Source organism: Protopterus annectens, chromosome 2.part0 (genome assembly GCF_019279795.1).
Source record: "Protopterus annectens isolate FY-2018-M chromosome 2.part0, PAN1.0, whole genome shotgun sequence".
Taxonomy (NCBI): Eukaryota; Metazoa; Chordata; order Ceratodontiformes; family Protopteridae; genus Protopterus; species Protopterus annectens.
Window position 1 is genome coordinate 75,838,477 of NC_056728.1, and position 26,101 is coordinate 75,864,577.

General features: G+C 37.3%; 1 long non-coding RNA gene across 1 annotated transcript in view; it reads right to left on the reverse strand.

Annotated features, from left to right (window-relative positions):
- LOC122792968 overlaps positions 1-26,101 on the reverse strand; it is a 763,898-nt gene that overhangs the window by 132,347 nt on the left and 605,450 nt on the right. The window lies entirely within an intron of this gene.

Below are 26,101 nucleotides of genomic sequence, written 5' to 3' on the forward strand. Positions count from 1 at the left end.
GCATATTGAATGCAGGTTGCACCAGGGATGGCAGTATGAAGACTGTTGATGAAGATAGCAAAAAGTAGAGGACCTAGAATAGAGCCCTGAGGGACACCAAGGGTGAGAGGCAGCAGGGTGGACAGTTTGCCCTGCCATAATACAGCCTGTTGTCTGACATTCAGATAGGATAGGAACCACTGAATAGCATGATTATCTAGGGAGATGGATTTTAGGGAATGGATGAGTAATTTGTGGTTGACCATATCAAAGGCCTTCGACAGGTCTAGAAATTGGGCTGAAGATAGCCTGTTGTTGTTCCTATTTTGGAATATGGTATTTGTAAAAGAAAGGAGGGTGGAGGTGCTACTGTGATGTGGCCTAAAGCCATGCTGAGAGCTGGCAAACAGACAGTTCTGAATGAGATAGTCCATAAGCTACTTATGAACACACTGCTCCATTAATTTGGCTAGTGGTGAGAGAATGGCAATGGGTCTGTAGTTGGACAGTTCTGTTGAACTTCCACCTTTGTGGAGTGGGATAACATGGGATATTTTCCAGATTGAGGGGATAGTTCCATCAGTTAGTGTTCTACTGATTAGGATAGAGATGGGGAATGCTATGGCGTCGGCAGCTTTTTGTAGGTACTCTGCAGGAAGGAGGTCAGCAGAAAGGGTGGTTGGTTTTAGTTTTTTGATAAGGGATCAAATAAAAGTGGTAGAGACAGGTTGGAAGTTAAAGGGGGATGGGAAGTGTGTATGTTAGTGGTAGAGTTAGAGTGGGAGGGAGTAAGTTGGTTAGCTAAGGACTGAATAGTTTCAGTGAAAAAGTTAGTAAAGGCAGTGGCAATAGTTTATGGGGATTTATGGGTGTAGTTTGATGGGGTTGGGTAGTAGAGTGTCCTGGATGAAGAAGTTGGCTAATACCTGCCCAAAACTTCTGGGGGTTCTTCTGGTGTTTAAATTGGAGGTTCTGGTTGTAGTTTTTTTTTTGTCTAGCAAAATAAGTTTTTTTGTATAATTTCTAAGTTGAAGATATCTCACTTGGTTAAGGGGGGCTTTAGTTGATCGCCATTTGATCCAGGCTATATTTCTAAGTTTGATTTTTATCTTAGTTTCCTTTGTGACCCATGGAGCAGTATTAGATTTAGTCTTTATACTATGTGCAGGAGCATGGGAGTCAAGGAATTTATTGTTAAAGAAAGTTATGGCTTCATCTAGTGGTAGATTTTTTAGGACTGACCAGTTGACCGATTTAAGTTCATGTCATGGTATATTGTAAAGCATTTTTCTTTTCTTTTTTGTCTTAAAATATTTTATTAAGATTTTTGAAAAAAAATACATATATATATATATATATATATATATATATATATATATATATAATAACGTTTGAAATGTTATATAATATGTGAATATAATAAGTCAAATTTTGAAAGATTTATCCTTATAAAGCAGTTTTCTAAGTGTACAGGCAGAGATATTTTATGTGTTAGGCAAGGGAGAGTCTTATGAGTGATAGCTGCATATGCTAGTGAACTTTAAGTACTGAAGTACTTTTTCTTAGCTATAATGTATCCAGTCATAAATGCACACTATATCAAGGTAACAAAGAGTGGAAAGAAAGTTAAAATTAATATAGTGTTGTAATCTTGGGTTGTTAGGGTGGAGAATTTAAAAGTGTATTGATCATATTATATGTAGAATTACGATAAACTCCACTGTTTTTACACAGTTGGATTCCTAAGTTAATATCTTTATCTTAAGGAACAGAATCCTTTTCTAAGCAAATAGGTTTAAAAAAAAAAAGATGAAATATGTGACAAATGGGAGTTCTTCCTTGCATTGGAAATGGTATTAACTATTTTTTACAAAATTACTGTTTTTTCCCCATTACTGACTGCTTTTACTTAGAGACAAGCAGTCAGCAGGTGCAAGCAATCATGAGAAGTTTGAACAGTATGTGCACAGTGAAATGTACTACATAAAGTGCATTTAACAATTTAAAGTTACATCGACAAGTAGTTCAGTGAGAAATTAACTACTTACATAGTTATCTTTCCAACAGCTTTATTACTTTACTGCATTAATATTACAGTGCATAATTTAGATTAGAGCACTTTTTCTAAAGACTACAAGTTGATGTTTACTGTCACCATTTAAGCCATTTTTCACATCTAGGGGGGATAAGAAAAGACAAGGTATCATCAATGAAATGGTGACTGGAGGATCTAGCATGTACCTTTGCATGGGTAACTTCAATTTTAGAATAGGTAACACCTGTGGGAGCAGCCATCGATTTGGGGCAACTGTTCCTATCTGGAGAGGTAAGATTAATTTTTTTGGAAATGAAAAGGTGCTGATGGTTTTGAAAACTTAATTAGTTTTGAATGTTTAACCTACTAGCATTCCACATAGTCCTGGGCATCTGCATTAAGTGGTAACCCAAAATAAAGAGCATATAGGTACTGAATGTATGTAATGGGGATGCATTTTGTTCAACCCCCCCCCCCACATATTGAATGGTTTGAGACAAAGTTTTAGAGGAAGAGACTGAAACAATGTGATTAAGCTGCTTCAAATGGAGTCTGTTCAAAGGAGCAACATCAACCCGTTACAGTTTTACAAATAATGTAAAAGTAGAGAGTTCCAACTACAACTTTACGCAGGCAAGTGTGGTACAATACAGTTCACACTACAATGATATAAGGAATATCCTTTATAAGAATTGGAATATTTTTAGGGGTGACCGTAAAATTTTACAAGCAGTGGGTGAAAAGCCTATTTTTTGCACTAAGGTGGGTCTCAATTTGAAACTTACCTTAGAGGGTAATATGAATAACAGTAGTGCAAAATCAAGTGAATTCACAAAAGCCTGTGGTTGTTGTACACAGTGTAGATTTATATCATCAGTTGTTAGGTTAAAGCTTGACAATATTAACCAGGACACAGTGTTTTTTAAAAAAGGCAATTGTCATATTAGTAAAATAGTATATTTGGCTAAGTGCAATTCCTGCCCGTGGTTTTATGTTGGGAAAACTGAGAGGGCTCTCTGGTCCAGGATATATGGACATTTATATGATATTAAGAATTTGAAAGAAACTAATGCTCTATTCAGGCATAATAAATTATGTGCCATTTTTTCTGGATTTAAGTTTGGTATATTGGATATAATAGAAATAAACCCCAGGGGCGGCAATTGGAAAAACACTTTAAATAAAAGGGAATTGATGTGGCAACTTTGTTTAGCAGCCAATCTGTGTCCAGGATTGAATGATTTTATATCTGTTTGCCTGCTTTAAAAGAAAGAGCAGAAAGGGTTTGACTTTTAAATGTTTTTTTTTAAAAAATGTTTTCACTGCATTATTCAGTTTTTATGGTGTATGCCTTTATGGTATTAATTTATTCAAGGTATTTTTGCTGACTGGTGGGAATCCAACTTATCCTGTGTAATTGCAATATATTTAAATCATTCATGACTGTTTTAACATTGTTCTGATGAAGTCAATTTTATTTTGATGAAAGCACTTAACCTGTAAATAAATTTTGTGTCTACAAGTCCTGCTGGTGAATTTTGTTGGTTTTAGTTTTCTATTTTTTACCAGTTTGCTACATTTTTGCTACTTTTTTTGGTTTTTGGCTTAGTTTGGTGGTGTTGGACTTATGGACTCTTTAGATTCAATAGGTCTTCCTGCAGATGTTGGATTTGGGCAGTCCGTTGAGATTTTAGAACTCAAGAAAGATGTTGCCAAACTCAGAAGTGAGTTGGCTCGTTTCATGGAGCTGTTTTCTTCTAAAATTACTTATTGTCATTCTACAGAGCTTGGCCCTGATGCTAAGGGAAGTTACGAGAGATTTCAAAGTATTTCTGGCAGTCATTTGGCTAATGTGGATGCAGTTATTGAGCATACAGATTGGGGCGTAATGACGTCACTATTGAAGCCGTTGTTCATTCGGAACAGGCTGCTTCTATTTCAGAGTGTTCTGCGGTCTCTTTGCAAGACAAAAAACAGGTTTCTGTGTTTAATACTTGCTTGGAGCGTTCTAGTGCTAATGGAGTGGTATATTTTGGCAAAGATGTGGACACTATACAGGCGAGTGTGTCAGATTCAACACCTAACACTGTGAACAGTAAAACAGGTACTGTGTGCCATTCTGTTTCTAAGAGGAGGTTTGAAGCCGAAGTTGCGGCTTCCAACAGACAGACTGGTTATCCTTTTGGTGTTTCTAGTTCCTCGGGAGAGGCTAATTCCAAATTACATGTTTTTTTAAACAAAAAGTTTAACTTTACAGAAGGTAATAACTGTGGCGAAAGTTACAGCGAGTTTAAAAGGAAACAAGATAAGAATTACAGATCTATAAGAGACATGATTTTTGGGTTTGAGAAAAAAATTATACAAACTAAAGACATTGCAGATGGAAATGTTTTATTTCAATGAGTGTGTTAAATTGAAGGTGGTTCCTCAGGGACTACATGTTTTTAAATTTCCTTTTGGATTGTATTATGATATGGATACGGTTCAAGATTCTACTAACCTGTTTGATAAATGGGGTATTGAGTTACTTAATAAGGTGTTGGTTTTTCAAAAACAAATGAAGGTTAAATTACTCAAAGAAGTGGAAATACTTAACAAGGATATTTTGGAAGACTTATTATTTCCTCAATATGAGGAATTGTATTCTAATGTCCTTGATAGGTTTGAAAAAAAGTGTAACATACAGTTTCAGAAAAAGAAAAGGAAGCTCAATAGGGATGTTCAACAGTACAAATCTAAAACAGTATACCCCACAGATAGGCTTTTTATTGATAGATATAGTGAGGAAATTGTGCCAGGGAGTTATGGTTATCAAGGAGGTGCAGGTTATTCAGAGGTCACTGGTAATGGGACCCCTTTTGAGCAACCATTCAATGATGAATTCCATGTAGAAGAGGATTTTCCCACCCTAAGACGCCCGGAAAGAATAGCGAACAGACAACAAGGAGTCCAATATTATTACAACTCTGATTACCCCGCTCGCAGGGGTCAGTACCACAAGGAGAGAGGCAGGGCAGGTATTAGATGGAAATTCTCCCCATTCTAATATTATTTGCACCTCTAAAGGATTTAATATTTACAATTACACAGACAGAGTTACTTCTGAAGAATACTTTTCACTTTTTTCTAAAGGGTTTAAGTTCGTTCCTGCTAGAATACCAGATATAGCAGAAGTTTAGCTTGATATTGACATGTTTACTAGGAAAATACATTTTCAATTGTTGTTTCCTGGTAACAATACTAATAGAGTTAGGCAGAGAACTATGGCCTTAAGAAAAAATAGTGTATTCAGTCCTCCATTACATCCTTTGGTAGCAAGTTTTGAGAATGTGGTTAAGCAAGATCTGTATCAAATTTGGGCTAATAACAAGAGGTTATTTTTAACTTGAGTTCCAAAGAGAAAGAACTACTTATTTTTTAAAACATGATAGAAGCATTCATATAATGACCCCAGATAAGGGAAGGGGGGTGGTGATTTTTGACAGTAAAGATTATAAAAACCTTATCCAAGCTATTCTATTTCAGGAGGAAAATTACTTGCAGGTATCCAAAAACCAAATTAACATTTCTTACCAGCGAATTGATGGCTTTTTGGAAGAATACTTATTAGAACAAAGGATTAGTCAGGAAGCTTATTCTTTTTTACTAAACAATTTTCCCAAAGTACCTAGTATGTTTGGCATCCCCAAGATCCACAAGGATGTTTTGTCACCCCCGTTTAGGCCTACTGTGGCAGCAGGGAGGTTCTAAGATGCATAATATGGCAGTTTTTGTGGACCAGATGGTTAAGCATGTAGTTGAGGGTATGCCACGTCATGTTAAAGACTCTTGGGATTTTTTGGGACAAATTAAGCCAGATTTATGGAACCCTGATTTGTTTTTTTTGACAACAGATGTACAAGATTTATTCTCCTGTATTCATAGGGAGGAAGGTTTAGATTATTTTGAAAAAATGTTGTTTGACCATTCCAAATTATCACCAGAGCGTGTACAGCTTGTTTGTGAAATGATGGCTTTGATATTAGATAATAATTATATATTTTTTGAAGGGCAATACTTTCAACAAATAAAGGGAGTTGCCATGGGGGCAGCTTGTGCCACAGTATATGCAAATATTGTCTTATTAGGGTGGGAGAAGGAATTTGTTTTTGAAAGTAGGTTCTATTCAGATATTGTATTTTACAGCAGGTACCTGGACGATATTTTTATTTTATGGAAGGGTACCAAAGAAAATATTGCTGGTTTCATTGAATATCTCAACAGCACCACTCACTACTTGAAATTCACTTATGAATTTAATGAGAAAGAGATCCATTATTTAGCTACTACTATCATTAAGGATGTAGGTTGCTTTAGATCTAAAGTATACAGAAAGAAAACATTTTGTAATTCTTATCTTCATTTCCAAAGTCATCACCCACTATACCAGAAAAAAAGTATTGTCAAGGAACAAGCCATTAGAATTTCCAGAATGACTTTTCATTTTGAGGATGTCATTCAGGAATTCAGAGACCTTAAGAATATGTTTCTGGAGAGAGGGTATCCATTGGAATTTGTTGAGAGTATTTTTCAGGAGGTTCTGAGTGAGTGGGGTTTGAAATATCAACCTTTGTTAGGTAGAGGTTTCTCTGAAACAACAAATAAAGGAAAAGTAGGGAGTTCTAACTATAATTTTACACAGGCATGTGTGGTACAATGCAGTTCACACTACAATGATATAAGTAATATCCTTTATAAGAACTGGAATATTTTTAGGGGTGACCTTAATATTTTACAAGCAGTGGGTGAAAAACCTATTTTTTGCACTAAGGTGGGTCGCAATTTGAAACTTACCTTAGAGGGTAATATGAATAACAGTAGTGCAAAATCAAATTAATTCACAAAAGCCTGTGGTTGTTATACACAGTGTAGATTTATATTGTCAGTTGTTAGTTTAAAGCTTGACAATATTAACCAGGATACAGTGTTTTTTAATAAAGGCGATTGTCATACTAGTAAAATAGTATATTTGGTTAAGTGCAATTCCTGCCCGGGGTTTTATGTTGGGAAAACTGAGAAGGCTCTCAGGTCCAGGATATATGAACATTTATATGATAATAAGAATTTGAAAGAAACTAATGCTCTATTCAGGCATAATAAATTATGTGCCATTTTTTTCTGGATTTAAGTTTGGTATATTGGATATAATAGAAATAAACCCCAGGGGCGGCAATTGGAAAAACACTTTAAATAAAATGGAATTGATGTGGCAACTTCATTTAGCAGCCAACCTGTGTCCAGGATTGAATGATTTTATATCTATTTTGCCTGCTTTAAAAGAAAGAGCAGAAAGGCTTTGACTTTTAAATGTTTTTTTAAAAAAATGTTTTCACTGGATTATTCAGTTTTTATGGTGTATGCCTTTTTGGCATTACTTTATTCAAGGTATTTTTGCTGATTGGTGGGAATCCAACCTATCCTGTGTAATTGCAATACATTTAAATCATTCATGACTGTTTTTACATTGTTCTGATGAAGTCAATTTTATTTTGATGAAAGTGCTTAACCTGTAAATAAATTTTGTGTCTACAACTCCTGCTGGTGAATTTTGTTGGTTTTAGTTTTTTATTTTTCACCAGTTCGTTACATTTCTTTAGTTCCTAATGACACAAATAGTTCAAATAAGGGTACGATTCTGACTACTGTGAATCATTTTTTTATTTTTAATTTCATTTTTATATTTGTTTACTGGGAAAGTCCAACTTGGAATGAAGCCAAATTTCAGTGGAGGCCCATGGAGATATGCTCCACATGCATGTCTTTGTAACATGGGAGGAAACTGGAGCACCCAGAGGAAACCCACACGAATGCAGGGAGGACATGCAGACTCCACACAGAAGGCACTCCAGCTGAGAATTGAACCGGACGGAGAACCTCTTGCTGTGAGGCGACAATGCTACCGCTACACCACTGAGCCATCCAAATCACGGTCAAACTTTTTAAGAACATGGCTAGAGCAGGACTTTTCCTTTCAGAATGACCATTTGCAGGAAGGGGATGAACAGCTCAGCTTAAAAGCTATGCTTCACAACTTTGAAAACAAAAACCTTAAGGTGCATACCTTACAAATTGACAATTATTATTTAGGAGAGTGCCTAAAACGTGGACAACCCCCAAGGGGACTGAAGTTTCCCTTTGGTGTTTCAAGGGGAATAAAAGAACATTTTTATTTAATAGACATGTTGAATAGCCATGGTGCAGAATTGAAAGAATTAATTAAATTCTTCTCATATTAATAGCTCGATGGATGAAATTACTGTGATAAATGAAGCAATTGTGAATGATTTGTTATTTGAACACCACCAATACAGGTATTACAACATTTTTATATCAGTTAATGAACATGTTGCTTCTCTAAGAAGAAGAAAGGAGAAGTTAAGAGATAATGATGATTATACTGAAGGCAAAGCATATCTATGTCTGATAATATTAAAGACCTCACAGATAAGAGCATCAATGATGTAAACTTTAGTGATAATTTATGATCAGTATCTGAGTAGATGATTTGGGACAATGGTTTTGATTTAGGAAACAATGAACAAGAGGAGCAGTGTTTCAATGTAGTTGACCCCCAAGAGTTTCCTCCTTTAGAGCTGCCTCTACTGCCCTGAAGGTCAGAAAGACTAAAGAATCAGAATATATGACAGGAGATAGGTACTGAATATACCTCTCAACCTCTTAGAGCAAGAAATCTGGACAAAGCCATAATAATGGGTGAGAAAAGACACAAAAAATAGGTACAATTCTTAAATACTGCTCTTAGAAACTTAGAAAGTTAATAGCATAGCAGGTTTAGTGTTGGCATGAATTTTCTGAAGAGTATGAAGTCTGAAACTCAAATGTCTGTTATTATTTTCTGACCTTAATTTTCAAGGACTTGCCAAAGCTTTGGCAGAAGAAAACAATTTTAAGAAAAAAATACCAAAAGTATGATGCAAAAATCTGGACATTCTGTGAAAATCTGTACAGTTGGGGGGTATGGTACCAAACAAGGGTAAAGCCAGGATGAAGTACTGACAAACAGACAGGAGAAAAAGACAGGAGAATTTCAGACAGGGAACACAAAATGGATGGAATTGGAAAGATTGGTAGCACACACCAACAACAATGAAATAGTTTTTTCACTAGATGGTAAAATTGCCTCTAGAAGTGGATTTTATATTTTTAATTGCAGTAATTTGACCATTGATTCCACTTATTTCACATTTGAAAAAGGATTTAAGTTTGTTCCCAACAAGAGGATGAATGTATCTGATGTTATTTTAGAACTAAAGCCATTTACTAGAAAAATGCATTTATCTTTTTAAATAGAGAAGCTGAAAATAAATTACACTCTTAACCCATTGAAAAAGAAAAGTGTTTTCAATCCACCCTTACACAAAACTATAAACCTTTTTGAGAAGGCATGTGAGAGATCTATACTCTATTTTCATGGCAAAAAGGAGATATTTTTCCAATATGACTAAGGATGAAAATATACGTTTAGACCAGCTGACTAAGAATAAGACAGGGTAATGAAGCCTGACAAGGGAGGGGGAGTTATGGTTGTGAATCAGACAGACTGCATAAGCAGAATTTTTGAGATATTACAGGATGAAACAAAGTATACACCTTTATCCAAGATTGAAATAATATAGTATACAAGAAAATTGAATTGTTTTTGGATGACACAGTTACTCAGGGAACTATCAATTGTGGAATTTATGATTTTTTAGTCAATAAACATCCTTTAATTCCAACAGGGTTTGGAATTCCAAAGATTCACAAAAAACCTACCTAACCCCCTGCAAATTAACAGTGGCTACACAAGAGGCCAAAACTTACCTACTTGCAGTTTACATAAACAGGAACTTAAAATTCATTCCCAAGGATTACTTCCGTGTTTGAAAAGATTTATGGATTTTTTTTGCTTAAACTTGCACCAGATTTATGGCGTGAACATACTATTTTTAACAATAGATGTTACTGACCTCTTCACGTTTTCCACATGGAGTTGGTTTGGGATTTTTTAAATCTGCCCTTACTTAATACAAAGATCTGAGGACCAGGGAAGTAAGGTTTTTGGTAGATTTGATGGAGCGTGTCCTTTGGAATATTTTTTTTTATTTTTTGACGGTGAGTTTTATGGACAAATTAATAGTATGGCCATGGGGGTGGCTTGTGCCCCCATCTTTGCTAACCTAGTTATGCTTTCCTGGGAGAAACAGCATGTGCTCAGAACATCTTATATAGGTTTTCTGGATGACATATTTTTTGATCCAGAAAGGTAGCCCTGAAGAAAAGGACATCTTCTTGGAATATGAGTACATCTACTTTCTTTCTTGAATTTTACTCACAAACTCCTTTCAATTTCTTCATTTTTTGGATGTATACTTAACTACTAAGAACAATCAATTTGTTTTTTCTTTATACAAACATATATATTTTAAAATAGAAATTAGCTTTGGCTCTGCAAAAATAATCTGGTGAAAGGCAAATTCATTAGGGCAAATGGAATGGTTTCCAGTCATAAAACCTTTATAAAGGTATGACATCTCCACTCTGGGCCAGTAATCAAGGACCCTGAATCCTCACCACTGACACTGGAGAGGGATGTTTACTTGGAACAAAAATGGATACAGCCAGTATTTCCAGATGCAGCACTCTGCTTCAAACATAATTTCCCTTAAGAGAACACAGGGAACACACTCAGTCTGTGGTTGTTTTTCCATCTCTCTCCAGATCACCAATAAGACTCTCCACTGGCACAGCTACATATTCGAGTCCTCAGCCAAGTGTCCAAGCCAAGTCCTCCACCACTCTCGCCAGTGCTTTGTGTCCATACTCCAAGCAGCTGACACACACACACACACACACACACACACACACACACACACACACACACACACACACACACACACACACACACACACACACACACACACACACACACACTCTCTGAGCTTTGATTTTCACACAGACACACATCTGGGAAATGCTGGCACAGATTTACTAGCTATGCCCCCTTCTGCCCAGACTATAAGGTAGTTACACTGGCACCAGGCACTCCAAAGCCAGCTGCTCTAAGGCTCTTACAAGGGGACCAAATTACACTGAGTGAAATTAACATTAATACAAATGACAGTGCTTGGCCAAGGCAGTAAGGTTTCCAGGAGTGGCCACAGTGTCACCAAATAGATACAAGTCCTCTGAAAGTGTAAAATATTCTCAGGACTAGCCATAATGACAAGTTTAAATATATTTAATAATAAATAACAAGAGAACTTGAAAATACTAAATATCTATTTACAATAAACACAAGAGTTTTAATCACAGGAAATACTAAAATAACACAGATAATGAAAAACAGTACTTAACTAATCTCACTGTATTTTCCCAATTGATATAAAAAGTTACTATTCCCTGGTCACTTACTAGAGCAAGGCAAGATGAAGCAGGTGTGAAATCCTTCTTTGTCAGGTTCCAAGAACAGACTGCAATGAGACTTCAGTCTCACATAGTATTAAAATATAATTTTTAGTGATGGATTACAGAATAACATCACATACATCTGGTCATCTGACCTCTGGTTCCCATGCTACACCCCTTGGCTAGAAGCTGTCAGGATTTAGCACATAGCCTTGCTAAGATCTGCTGCATCACTTAAATATCATAAAATCATTTCACCCTTCCAGAGCAGCAATTGGTTCATCCCAAAGACAATGCAGAAAGCTTCCTAGTACAGACTTTTTGTCTCTGGCTGCATTGACAACTGTCAGATACAATATTTATGGCCTAAGCCAGATAATTTAATTTCAAACTATTTTCAAAATTAGGTGGATTGAGATTAACCTCTTCACTTCCAGTTACAATAATACATGTATATTTCTTCTTCTGTCCAGCAGGACACACTGTTAGTACATTTTTAATACAAGCAGCTTTACAAATACATTTTTCAACACAAGCATCTATACAAATCAGTTTATATACAAATGACATATAATTCTTTACAGAATTCCAGCTAGCTGTGCTGACATATGTTACACATCCACTGCCCTACTTCTCCTGGCATAGCTGGAAATACCTCACATCGTCACATCCATCCCCCACCCCTTGAAGACTCAAGCTAGTTTTTAAAGTGGCCCTTGAGATACGTTGTTTGACAGGAATGAGCCTCTCTGGAAATACATTAACCCATACCCTGTCTTGAAAACCCATCTACATTGGCACTGCTGACCCCACTACAGTGCTGCACTGTCATGTCATATGCTTGCAACCCTAGGCTCCAGCTTAGTAAATTGGCATTTTTCTGGCTGGCTCAATGTAGCCATAGATCCCCCACAAATTCTTCCTACCTCCTACTGCAAATATTTAGCACAAGGTCCTTCCTATCATGGTAAGGCTTCATCATGTTAACATCGTACAATTGGTGCCCCTGCCTCCTGCCTAGCAGCTCTACCATGCAGTTAACATCACTGACTTTCCTTATCACTTTGAAGGGTCCCACCCAATCTGCCTACAACTTACTGTGTCTGACAAGAATGAGAACCACAACTTGCTGTCCCACAGCATAATCTTGGGCTTGAGCATTCCTGTGATTCTAGACCTTTTTCTGCTGTTGGGCTCCTGCCAGGTTCTCCTGGATCAAAACCATGAGCTCCAGAAGCCTTTTCCTCAGGTTAAGGACATATGCCACAACAGATTCTTTGTGGGAATCACACTCAGCCTCCCACTCATCATGAATAAAATCTAAAGGCCCCCTCACCATATGCCCATACAGCAACTGAAAGGGCAAACATCCTGTGGATTCCTGGGGTACCTCTCTGTATGCAAACAGCAGATGGGGCAAATATTTGTCCCATTCTCTCTTAAACTGGTCTGCAAATGCTCTTAGCAAGGCCTTTAGTGTAGAGTTTAATCTCTCCACAAGACCGTTAATCTGGGGATGGTAGGGGTCATCTTTAGATGCTTCACCCCACAGCACTTCCACAGACAAGCCAGCAGGTCTGATATGAAATTGGCACCTTTGTAAGTCAGTATTTCTCTCAGGGAAACCTACCCTACTGAAAATCTTTAACAAAGTATTTGCCACATTTTCTGCTTCAGTGGAGGACAGATCCACTACCTCAGGGTATTTAGCAGCATAATCTACTACTAGTAGGTTATAATTCTTCCCTGAGAAACTTGGGGTACTCAGACGTCCCACAATATCCATAGCTACCTTCTAAAATGGCTTCTCAATCTCAGGTGAAGGCATCAAAGGAGCTTTGCCCTTGTCTCCTGCCTTGCCTACTTTTTAGCACTACTCACAGGTCCTGCAGTACCCTGTTACATCCCTTGCAATCCCAGGCCAATAAAAGTTCTGTATAATACATCTCTCTGTACACTTTATGCCCATATAACCTGCAAAAGGAATGTCATGGGCTATGGCTAGAAGTGCCAGATGGTAGGCTCTAGCCACTACCAACTGATGTATTACCTCACCCTCTAGCTCTCCTTCAGGGGTCCACTCCCTATACAGTAATCCTTTTTTCCAGTGTACAGACTCCCCTTTTCCTTGAGGATCAGGTGCCTTCTTAGCTACCTCCATCAAACCTCTTAGTGTAGGGTCTAAGAGCTGAGCCTGTCTCAACTCTATCTTTGTAACTCTTCACAGTTCCCCTTCCACAGGAAGTCCGGTATCCTCTCACAGTGGTGCCTCACTGTCAGCCTGGGTACTACCACTCACCTCTGCCCATGCAGTCACTCTGTCCAAGGGAACATCAGCACCTATCAGAAGCTATGGTTCACCTTTAGGCTCACTGCTACAGGGTAGCTCCCTCCCTGAAATAGCCACCTGACCAGCCCTGGCTTCAGGTGTGGGGTGTGTCTAGGACTCACCCAGGCTACCAGAGCAACACATCTGTCTCCAAGCCTGACTGCATGTAACTGCATCCACAGAAGGTATTGCATTATCAAAATCATTCTCTATCAAGACATCTGCAGGGATATTCTCAAACACACCTAAGTGTTTGCTTCCTTTTCCACCCTCCCAACTGAATTGAACTCTGGCCAAATGCATTTGGAATGGGGTCCCTCCTAATGCTCTGACTGGAGTGGACTGATCAAGCAAGTATTGCTCCTCTTTGACTACTGCAGACTTCACAATGGTTATGTCAGAGACCTTGACTTTCTTAGCAGTGGCCTGTTTTCGATCCACAAAGATAGGATATAACCTCTGGTAATAATCTGTTACCCCTGTTGTCTCTACCACTGGCATACTATTATTCCCACTTGCTGGCACCTCCACCTTTTGTTCCTTGCCTTGCCTCCATGGACATCTATATGATACATGGCCCCACTGGATACATTTAAAACATTTACCCCTTGATGCTGGTCGTGTACCTGAAATAGTGTTTTCCCCTGTTACTGGTGGACTCTGTTGGGGTGGTTTAGGCTGCCCACCATGGGTTCCCTTATATCTATGTGCAGCACTGGGTATCTCTTTCCTGTGCAGCAATGTCCTGCTTGCTAAGTAGAGATGCCCTTTTTTCCCCAGCTCATCTGCAGAGTTACATTCTTGGTCTGCAAACCAGATTCTGATGTTCTCAAGCAAAGTGCTAAAGGCTTGTTCCCTCATCAAAAGGTGTGACAGCCCTTCAGGAATGGTGATGTGGCACCCACTCACCCACCTATGAAACAGCAATATAATCACACATACTTTCATCTATCTTGCGTTTTTGCTCACAAAACTTTTTTCTGTGAACTTCAGGTGTTAACTTAAAACATTCAAGTAAACATTTCTTTATCATAGTTTAAACATTATCAGACCATTTACAAAAAGTAACTACAGCTTTACCATGGAGTAAGGGGGCCAGGAACAGTACTCAGAGCCCTTTGGCAACATTATACTGTTTACAAACTCTTTCAAATATATGAATAACACTATCAAAATTATGACCCTCTGTAAATTTTGGAAGATATTTACTGCCCTTATTGCTTCTTGGGTTTGGTTATTCCCTTCCCCATTACCTCCATGACCCTGGCAATGAGTCAGCATCTCCCACTCATGTTGACGCTGCTTCTCATTTTCTACAACCTCCAAACACAGCAGTCTCTCATTTTCTTCAGCCTCCAAACTCCGTAGTCTCTCTGCTGATTCTAATTCCATCTGTTTCTCCTTTTCTTCAGCCACCAAATGGTGCAGTCTCTCTGCTGATTCTAATTCCAAACATTTGGCTTCCATTTCAAGTCCCTTTTACTCCAGATGGATTTTTAAGTGCTCTGAGGAAAAGATGAACTGTCCTGTTTCTGAGGGCTGCAAATTCCCATTACCAGACTGGTTATCCCCTTGGTTGCTGGTCTGAGCTGCAACTAAGGTTGAAATAATTTTTTCTTTAGTCAGGTTGGCATGCACCAGTCCTTTGGCTTTGCAAACCTTGGCCAAATGTCTCTTTGTCATCTTATCATAATCCTCTGCTGACATATTTGCCTGCTCTCCATGACTAAACTAAACCAACAAAAAATAAATACAACTGGTGGGAAATGAAACTCTGAATGTTTACCGTGAGGCTGCTGAGAGGACACACCTTTAATGACAACTGCCTACAAGCTACAGACATTCAATTAATATCCATACCACTGCTCACCAATATGTGACGTGCTCATTCTGGGCCAGTAATCAAGGAGCCTGAATTCTCACCACTGGCACTGGAGAGGGATGTTCACTTGGAACAAAAATGGATACAGCAGTATTTCCAGATGTAGCTCTCAGCATCAAGCACAGTTTCCCTTAAGAGCACACAGGGAACACACTCAGTCCAGGGATTGATTTTCCATCTCTCTCTCCAGATCCCCAATAAGACTCCCCACTGGCACAGCTATAAAGTACAGTCCTTAGCAGAGTGTCCATGCCAAGTCCTCCACTACTCTCTATGAAACCAGTGCTTCATGTCTCTGCTCCAAGCAGCTGACACACACACACTCTTTCAGATTTGATTTTCAGACACACACACACACACACACACACACACACACACACACACACACACACACACACACACACACACGCCTGGGAAAGGCTGGCACAAATTTACTAGCTATGCCCCCTTCTGCCCAGACTATAAGGTAGTTACACTGCCACCAGACACTTCAAAGTCAGCTACTCTAAGGCTCTTACAAGGGTACCAAATTATACTGAGGGAAATTAATATTAATACAAATGATAGTGTTTGGCCAATGCAATAAGGGTTTCAGGAGTGGTCACGGTGTCACCAAATAGATACAAGTCCTCTCAAAGTTTAAAATATTCTCTAAAGGACCAGCCACAATGACAAGTTAAATATATTTAATACTAAATAATAACATAATAATGAAAATACTAAATATCTATTTACAATAAACACCAGAGTTTAAACCATAAGAAATATTAAAATGATACAGCTGAATAGATTCACACAGATACAGAAAAGAGTATTTAACTAATCTCATTATATTTTTTTGACTAATCTAAAGCATTACTATTCCATGGTCACTTACTAGAGCAAGGCAGATGAAGTAGGTGAGAAATCCTTCTTTGTTAGGTTCCAATAACAGACTGCAATGAGACTTCAGTCTCACCTAGTATTAAAATATCAGTTATAGTGATGGATTACAGAATGACATCTGGTCATCTGACTTCTGGTTCCCATGCTACCACCTTGGCTAGAAGCTGTAAGGATTTAACACATTTGTGTCAATAATACACACATATAGAGCCTTGCTAAGATCTGCTGCAGCTCTGGAAGTCAAAAAACAATTTCAAACCTCCACCCTTCCAGAATAGCAATTACTTCACCCCAAAGACAATGCAGAAAGCTTTCTAGTACACACTTGTTGTCTCTGGCTGCACTGATAACTGTAAGATACAATATTTATGGCCTAAGCCAGGTAATTTAATTTCAAACTATTTTCAAAGTTAGGTGGATTGAGATTAACCTCTTATCTTACAGTATTCTCTGTGAAAATAAATGCATTTAAACAGTTACAATAATACATGTATATTTCTTTTTCCTGTCCAGCAGGACTGTTGGTACATTTTTAACACAAGCAGCTTTGCAAATACATTTTTCCACACAAGCATCTGTACAAATCAATTTGATATACAAATGACATATAATTCTTTACAAAATTCCAGCTAGCTGTGCTGGCATATGTTACACATACACTGCCCTACTTCTCTTGGCATAGCTGGCAATACCTCACATTGTCACAAAAGGAATTGGAAACAATGTCAAAGATGTTCCTGGAAAGAGGATATCCAAAAGTTCTGTTACTTACACTTCAAGCTGAAGTGATAAAAAAGAGGGAAAAATACATTTCCATTCTAGAGAATTTGATTACTATGGGGAGGGAAAGCCATTTTGACTACTTTAGAGTCCTCTGGTAAATTTTTTTTTCAGAATGCTATGGCCATTAAATATAATGACTTTAGCCCTCATGTTAGGAATATTATTAGGAATAATTGGGCTATTTTTAAGATAGACAAGGAGGTTTATGACTTGGTGGGTGAAGCCCCCAGTTCATCTATAAAGTGGATATGAATATAAAATACATTTTGGTAAAAGGTAAGTAGATGTTAAAGGAACCACTAAATGTGGTAAATGTCATTGTAATTGCATTTTGGGGAAGACTGTCCTTTCTTTAAACAATACTGCTGCACAGAAATGAGTTTGGAAAAAGGTAATTGTAAGACAAAAGGACTGGTGGCAATGCCAGTCTTTCTATGTAGGGAAAACTGAAAGGAAGCTATTCAAAAGGATATACAAACACTTGTATGATATGAGAAGGGGAATAAAAACAATGCTTTGTTTTAACACTCATTGACATGCGAAGGGTTCACGAAATTTGAATTTGGCATTCTAGAAAATGCACACTTAAGTATTAGAAGGGGACAGTGGGAGAATACATTAGAGTACCACAAACTGGTTTGGCAAATTAGACTGGATACCACTATTAGCCCTGGATTGAATGAACACATTTCCATTCAGCCTGTCCTTAAAATAAGGGCTGTTCAATTATGCAGTGATAGTTTCCTCTCTTAGCTGAGGGGTCTGGCTTTAATACACATGGGTTTTTTCAGATATATTTCCCTTAAATAACGTTTGCAAAATGGATTTAATATGTGTTTTTATAACAAACAGATATTTTTATGTGCTAAAGACAATTTATGAATTAAAATTATGTTTTTAATGTTTTACTTAGGTAGGTTATGCTTTTTAGTAATTTATCAATTATTCAATTAGCTAAGTGATAATTATTCACATTTATTACTGTATTTAAACACTACTGGGTGATTTTACAATGTTCTGACAAAGTCCAGACTGTTGTGTACAAAAGTGCTGTCTGTATTCATTAAAGGTGAATACTTGACTGATTTTGTGCCTAAATACTCTATTTCAGGTTACCAGATGATGCAGATGCCCAGGACTACATGAGCCATCAGTAGGGTATGGGTTTTTGGCTTGTCACATGGCATATACACCTATTTGTGAGATTCTTGGTAGTTTTGAATGTTTTTAATGATACAAAAACATTTTGAAAAATGCTGCATGGGTTCAAATGGAGATGTATAGCAACTGGCCAAACATTAGAGTACATACAAGCTAAAAGTTGTAAATATATATTCAAATAATGTATAATAGGTGGGAGCAATAGGCTTTCATCATAATTTCTGAAATGTGAGTATAAGTATGGAATGCAGCCAACTTTACAGGCAAAGACAAAAAGCAAGGATCAGTGATTTACATTAAGTGTAGGGTGCAAATAGCAATATTACAAATGACATTTGTATAATGAGCATGTGAAAGGTAAGAGGTAATACTACTGATGGCTAGAGGGACCCCAATAATGAAAGAAGAAGAAAAACATAATAATGGTAGACTTTGTGGTAGTAATATTATTGGCAGGGGAGGAAGATTACACTGGCATATATTTATTGAACACTCAAAATTATTATGGAGCTTATGTTAATTTTGGAAGAAATAATCTTTCTGTAGGAAATGTTTCTGTTTGTGTTATGGAGCCTGATTTGCAAAAGGGAGGGTGCATCGGGGGAACTAGAAGGTAAAAATAAAAATATGGCAGATTTCTAAAGAAACAGGAGAATATTTTAAATAAATGATATCAGTAGCAGGAACTCAGAATTTACATATTATCCAAAGTACAATAACTGGGTTACAGTGGATAGATATATCACAGCTGCATGTGAACTTAATTAAAAGCTTTGAGATACATCTAATAACTATTTTAAATGATTTAACAAAAACAAAGATAAATATGCCAGGTAGTGAAATAAAAAGAGAAAGACACTTCCCTACTTATCTTCTAGAAAGAAAAGAATTTAAAGAATGGGTAGTAGAAATGATTCATACGTTATTAGGGATGATGGACATTACTTCAGAAGGGAGAGCTAAGAAGTGGAACAAAATGAAAATGGATTTTAAAAACATGATAGAAATAGAAAACATATATGACACCAAAATGGATTATTTAAGAGGGTTGACAAAAGGTAAAATATTGCAGAAGGGAAATCTCAAATAAGAGCAGAAGCAATTGTACATTGCTAAAGGGAAAACAAGGACGTATTTCAATATGTACAAGTTTAGAAAAGCTGGTTAAGCAAGTACTTTTTGAAATCTTTTCACATAATGACTTACACAAAAAAAAATAACCAGAGATCAATGGTGTATTAGAGATATTGCAAACATTTTATGCAAATTTGTATGAAGCAAAGAAATTGGGAAACAAAGAAATGGTAAATATGGAAAAAATGTATGGAAGATTTAATTATGAAAGATTTAAGAAAAATCTTGATGACTGGATGGGAAATAGAAAATTCACTCTGGGGATCACTTCTGCGGCACTACTTGACAGGGGCACAGGAAAAAAATTTTCTTTGGTGGCGAAAGCCAGGAAACCTTTTTGGCTAGGCTTATATAGGCCCCAGGGCCAATAGCCTCGTACTTATGAACCTATGTCACAGGTAGTATTGGAGGAAAAAAATGATATATGGAAGGTTTTGTTAATATTTTGAAAAAAGGAAGGGGGAGTACCAGTATCTTTGAAGAACATTGTGGTGGCTATATTACCCAAACAGGGTAATGACACTTTAGATGCTGCTTCATACAGACCCATGATTATAAATTGTTTATGCCTATATTAGCCAAGAGAATGGCAACATAGTCAAATTTATCAATTTTTGGCAACTAAGTGTGGTTTTGTAGAAGAAAATTACAGTGGATTATTGGAATCAGTCAAAGGAATTAATACAATTATCACTTTCTACTAGAACATTTCAGTGCTCCCAATACAAACTAGCTTATGTGTAATTTCAGCAGACAGAGAACTTACTTTAAGTAGCCATGAGTAGACAAAATCAAATTGAATTTGGGTGATCTTTCAGAATGTTATTCAAAATGTGAATTTTAATAACTATAGCAGATACAATGGACATTTAATTGCAAATTATTAAAAAAATCCCTCTTCAAAAAGATTACCATCTTTCAGATTTAATTTGGTTTATTATAGGCTTTAAATGGGAGACTTGATGAAGTTGCACAAGTGTTTTCAGGAAGAGGTCCTACCTGCAACTGAATATTATGTAATTTGCTCCAAGGTTAAATATCTAGAACACCAAGCACCACAGTTCTTTTACTACTTTTAAATGTACGCTTTAACAGGCAATTTCAAGTAAGGACAGCAAAGCTATAGAAAAGACAGTCACTAACAGGAAAGTCCATAACACTGGGTGAATTTAAGTCAAAATTAGAGTGGTGTTAAACAAATAAGTTCATATGTGCAAACCTCATTATGTTGGCCACAACTCAATGATGGCCTTAGTTAAGGGTTGGGAGTATGATTATGGAACAGTGAACACTGAACTCCCAGTATACTTGACATGCATTTTGATGCACTATCAAGAACGTTGAAAGGCAAGAATTGTGCTGAGATGCACTGAAGTCCTGGTCACACAAAATATCTTTCTCTGGGTAGATGAATAGCCACCCAAAATGTTTACTGACAGTGCTGGGTGGGGGGGGGTCAGAGTCAGTTGATGGCAGTTTAACTCAAACTCTTTTTCCACAGAAGCCAATAATTTACTTTATGATTGAGATTTAATGATCTTTCACATTATTGAAATAATTAAACCACTCAATCTACTGCATGTCAAAACCAAGGTATCAGCTGATTTTGCTGCTAATAAGACTTTATATCTCTAATTAATGCTCAGTAATCAGTGTAGCAGAGGTTGTGGCAAACAAGGCTCAGACATGAGACACTGTGCTGCCGTCTACTGAAGACAGATAAATTGGCAGCCTTGGTATACAAAACCAGACAAAAGGTACTGCATAGAGAAAGGCTGTGCATGAAGCTTGTCAGAGTAAAATTAGGAGAGAGACAGAAAAACTGCCTTTACTGCACTAACACTAAATAGTTCAGGCCACCCATATGTGAGATCCAGAACATCATCTGCCAACAGCAGCAAGACAAGATCAGCATGCCTCAAAAGCTGGAAGATATTTAAAGTTAACAATGGAACAACCTACCTTCCTTTGGGTGACTTAAAGAAGACTTGGAGGGATGGATGTGAAGTTATTCCTGAAGGATATTCTCCATAAAGCCATCGACCTGTCACTAACTAGATAACTGACATTAAAAGGGCCTACTTATCAGTCTTCAAATCCCATGCAGATAGTTTTTAAAATTCTCAACCTTCGAAAGAAAATACTCAATGGACAGGGTAAATCCATTGAAATAGGAAACCATCATATCTATCAACATTTCCAAAAAAAAGAACAGCAAACAAGCAGCAAACATTCACAGAAATATAGCAACATTCCTATAAAAATAACCTCTATCTAGTATCTTACTGCACTCATCATAAAAATGGCAAAAGTGCAGCCTTCATTTCTTTATTCCAGATGCTGTTATGGTTAGGGGTCATACTGTAAATGACAAGACAGACAATCCGAAGAACTCAGATTCCGAGTTGCTGGGAGACAGACCTAAGACCTTCATTCACCAATCATCATTTTTTTCCAATCTACCAGTTCCTGTCATGCTGAAGTTTTTGGAACAGAGAGTACGGCTGAACAGCAGAGAATGGAAGCGAAGGAAAATAACCAAATAGAATATGATAGTAATATGATTGAATCCTTGTCAGTTGAAATGGGAGAGTTGAATTATCAAATAAATATAGAGATGTGAGGGAAGACAGAATTTAAGCATTCATTTGTCAATGATTTGGTGATTAACATATCATATTTTGAGCTTGGATTTGCCCATCACAGTGAACTTACCAAAGGCCTGACTTATGTACTAGTGAGAGCACCTGCCTTTCATAATATTATACTTGATATGAGAATGTTTGGGAGTAATCTGACTCTGAAGAACATGTTCAAAAACAGTTTAGCTTAGACAACTAGTATATCTCTGAAAAAACAAGTACAATTGTACCGCCACCGCATCTTGTTGTAGAGATGTTTCTAAGAGTATATGAGGAAGAAATAGCAGGAGTAGTACAAGCAGATACCCGACAAGGATTTTATAACTTGATGGGGGAAGAACGTATAGCCTTAAATGAACTGATGAATAACAATGACTTAGTAATCAGACCTGCAGACAAGGGAGGGGCCATTGTGCTTATGGATCAAAATGTATATGTAGATAAGATGTTATCAATGCTACAGGGGGATAATACCTATAAGGAAATAAATGTGAGAACAGCAGGAGCAACTGCTTTAGAAGTACAGAATATACTACAAGATATGCTTTCAAGACGCTTCATTTCTGAAGAAACATACAATTTTGTTTATATAGACAAGCCAGTATTTCCCATTATAAAAGGCCGCCCTACGATCAACAAAGACAGGATCAACCCTCCACTACGACCAACAGTATCGGGACTTGGATCGATTATGGAACACATTTCCATTTAGGTTGAACATCACGTAAAAAAGGTTTAATATTTAGCTCCTCCTATCCTGAAAGATACAGCAGAGTTCCTGCACAGACTTTCAGACTATACAGAGGGGCAACCATTAGAGCAGCATTTTTATTTTGTTACATTGGACATAAAAAGTTTATTCATGGTTATTCTGAATGAATATGGTCTACTAGCAATACAGAATCTTTTGTCCAAGAAAGCAAACTGGGATCGGGTAATGACTGGTCAAATATGCTCCTTTTTGAAGTTAATATTAGAACATAATCTAGGGTCAATATTATAAGAATGAAAGTGCATATGTGTGACTACATAAAAGTTGACACATAATGCATGAAAACTAACAATAGTGAATGGCCACATAAGCAAATTTTTCCCTAGGGAAAAAACTTACAAGGCCATTCGCTAAAAAAAATAATTTATCATCATAAATAGGTGGGGGGCTCCACCCCCATACCCCCCTAACTATATATACCAACTCTGACATCGCACTATAGGGAAGGAAAGGGCAACTCCGTGAAGTTGGCCAACCATCTTCTTGCCCTATGACATATTCATCGAATCTTTTAAATGTGATTCGATGAATATGTGTCACTCTTTCTGTATTTGTTTAGAAGCATTTTCATGCTTCTAACATAGACCCCATAATCTATTCATCTTCTATGGATATTATCTACAATGCTGGGGTGTTGCCATGGGGACCCCATGCGCCATCTCTTATGCCAACTTGGTGTTGGCAAACTGGGAGGATGAAGTTATCCTCTCCAACCACAGATGGAGGCCCCTCATCCTTTTTTATCAGAGATTTGTGGATGGCATTTTCCTTTTGTGGTCAGGTACACCAACACAACTTCAGGAATTTGTCAACTACTTAGAAGGAAGCACAGAATTTTTATAGTTCACCTCTAACATTTCGGATATGGAGATTGATTTTTTGGATGTTAAACTCTATAAGGATGTCTGTTCAAAATTGGCCACTAGACCATACAAGAAGGAATGTTGGAAGAATACCAAATTGAAGAAGGATATATGCATCCTCGACACATTTTCCCAGCCTGATTAAAGGCCAACTACTGAGGACATCCAGACTATGTAGTGATGACCAGGTTTTTCAGTAAGAAGCGCAACAACTTCATCGACATTTTTATGATTTGAGGTTACAAAGATGAACTGACTTCTAGAAGTGCTAATATGGAAAACATGAGAGCAGGACCCAAGAAGCCATGGTTTAAAAGAACAAGGAAACAAGAGGAAAACTTAAGAGATACTAGACCCACCTATCCCAGAATTACACTAAAATACAATAATAGAGTTGGACGTATTTGCCAAGTGACAAGAGATAACTGGAAGATCTTGACAATGACCAAAGATCTAAAGGGGTTGGTTAGTTCGCATCCCCTTTTTTCCTTTGGGAATAATGCAAACTTGAAAAGACTACTCTGTAGGGATGTCCAACCTTCTATGACTTTACCATGTTGATAATCAAAGGTTGGAACTTATGCATGTGGTAACTGTAAAGCATGTGCTTATATCAACCATGAGAAAATCTTTGTACATCCAGTAATGAAGAGAATTTTCAAACCACGCGCTTATGCAAATTGCAGGTCTAAAATATGGTTTACCTTGCTGCATGTAAATCCTGTCAATGTTTCTTAAGACGTCAAGAGGCATGAAATGCATTATATAAGCATATTGCTGATTTTCCTACACATAGCTTCACTTTTATGGTTTTAGAGATTGTTTTTACTGGAATAAGAGGTGGCGATATTTGTGATCGTACTGAAAAGGAGAAAGAAAGACGGATCGCTGAACTACATGCAGATATTTTTCTGGGACTGAATGATCTCATTCCTTTGAAACCAATTTTAAAGGGGATTAGGCCCCAATCCTAGGTTTTGATTGGTTACAGCAGATAGTAGGTGCTCATTGATTGGTTATTTTTGCTTTTTAACCTGAAAAGTGAATTTTAAGAGTTAGATCTGATGAAGGGTAGTAGCCTGAAAGTGCTAATCTCATCTGTACTTCTGTTGTGTTTGTTTGTTTTTATTAAAGATTTTATTCTCTTCTCAGTTGTGGTGGCCCGGACTGGTTTGTGTGCAATGTGCAAAATCCTCCTAATGAGCTCATTGTCAAACTAGGCTAATAATCACCATGTCAAATATTCATTATTCATTACTCAAAACCCATTTCACATGCTAAATGTTCAAACAGGAGTCCCCATCTTAGTGATCACTGTTTCCTGGCATTCCCCATGTCATGACATACACCCAAGTTGACAGTGTCTCAGTGCTAAAACAGCTGACGCTTCACTTCTTCCCAGAAAGACTTCAGTATGACTATTTTATAGGTCCATATCTCTACTAGTAAGATGTGAAAGACAGACATGGTAGCTGCCCCATGCTACATTTCAACAACCCACAAGTTAACAAAAATTCTTATCTTTAAGGCCCATTGCTCTTTCAAGCAACTGGAAGCCAACCTAAGGACTTAAACCCTAAACAGCAAACCTGTACAATGAACAAGGTAATCCTAACTATGGTGATCATAACTTCAAAATGGCTTCATAGAAGACAGACCCCTTAAATCATTTTTTGTACTGCAATAACTGGATCACCTCCTCATACATGCTAGACACTGTGTTGCCCAGAATGCCTGCACCCATGATTCTCTACTGGATTTATAATCACTTGTATTTCTAGATTGCATAGGTTTACACAAATGACTATTGAACTTAAAACTGTTTACTCTACAGTTGTTTTAGACTGATATCTTTGGAACAGCTGTAGAGTGACAACCATTCTTCAGTTTAGTTCTTGGGTTATGCTATGCTTCAGTGCATTTCCTCCTGTTGTTCCAGGTTTAAGTTAGCATATGAAACAAAATGTCTTGGTTGATTTGTAGAAATACATATGATTATTTCTGTTATCAGTGTTAGGTAACTTAAAACTCCTTAAAGGCATGCCCTGCGTGCCTACAATAGGAAGAATAACAACATATCTTATTCAGGAGTATAAACTAGCCCACATACAGGCCATTTATTTATCTCATTATTAGCTTATCCCATTTTTTCTATAGGTAGCCATTATCCACAGCAGATTAAGATGGTC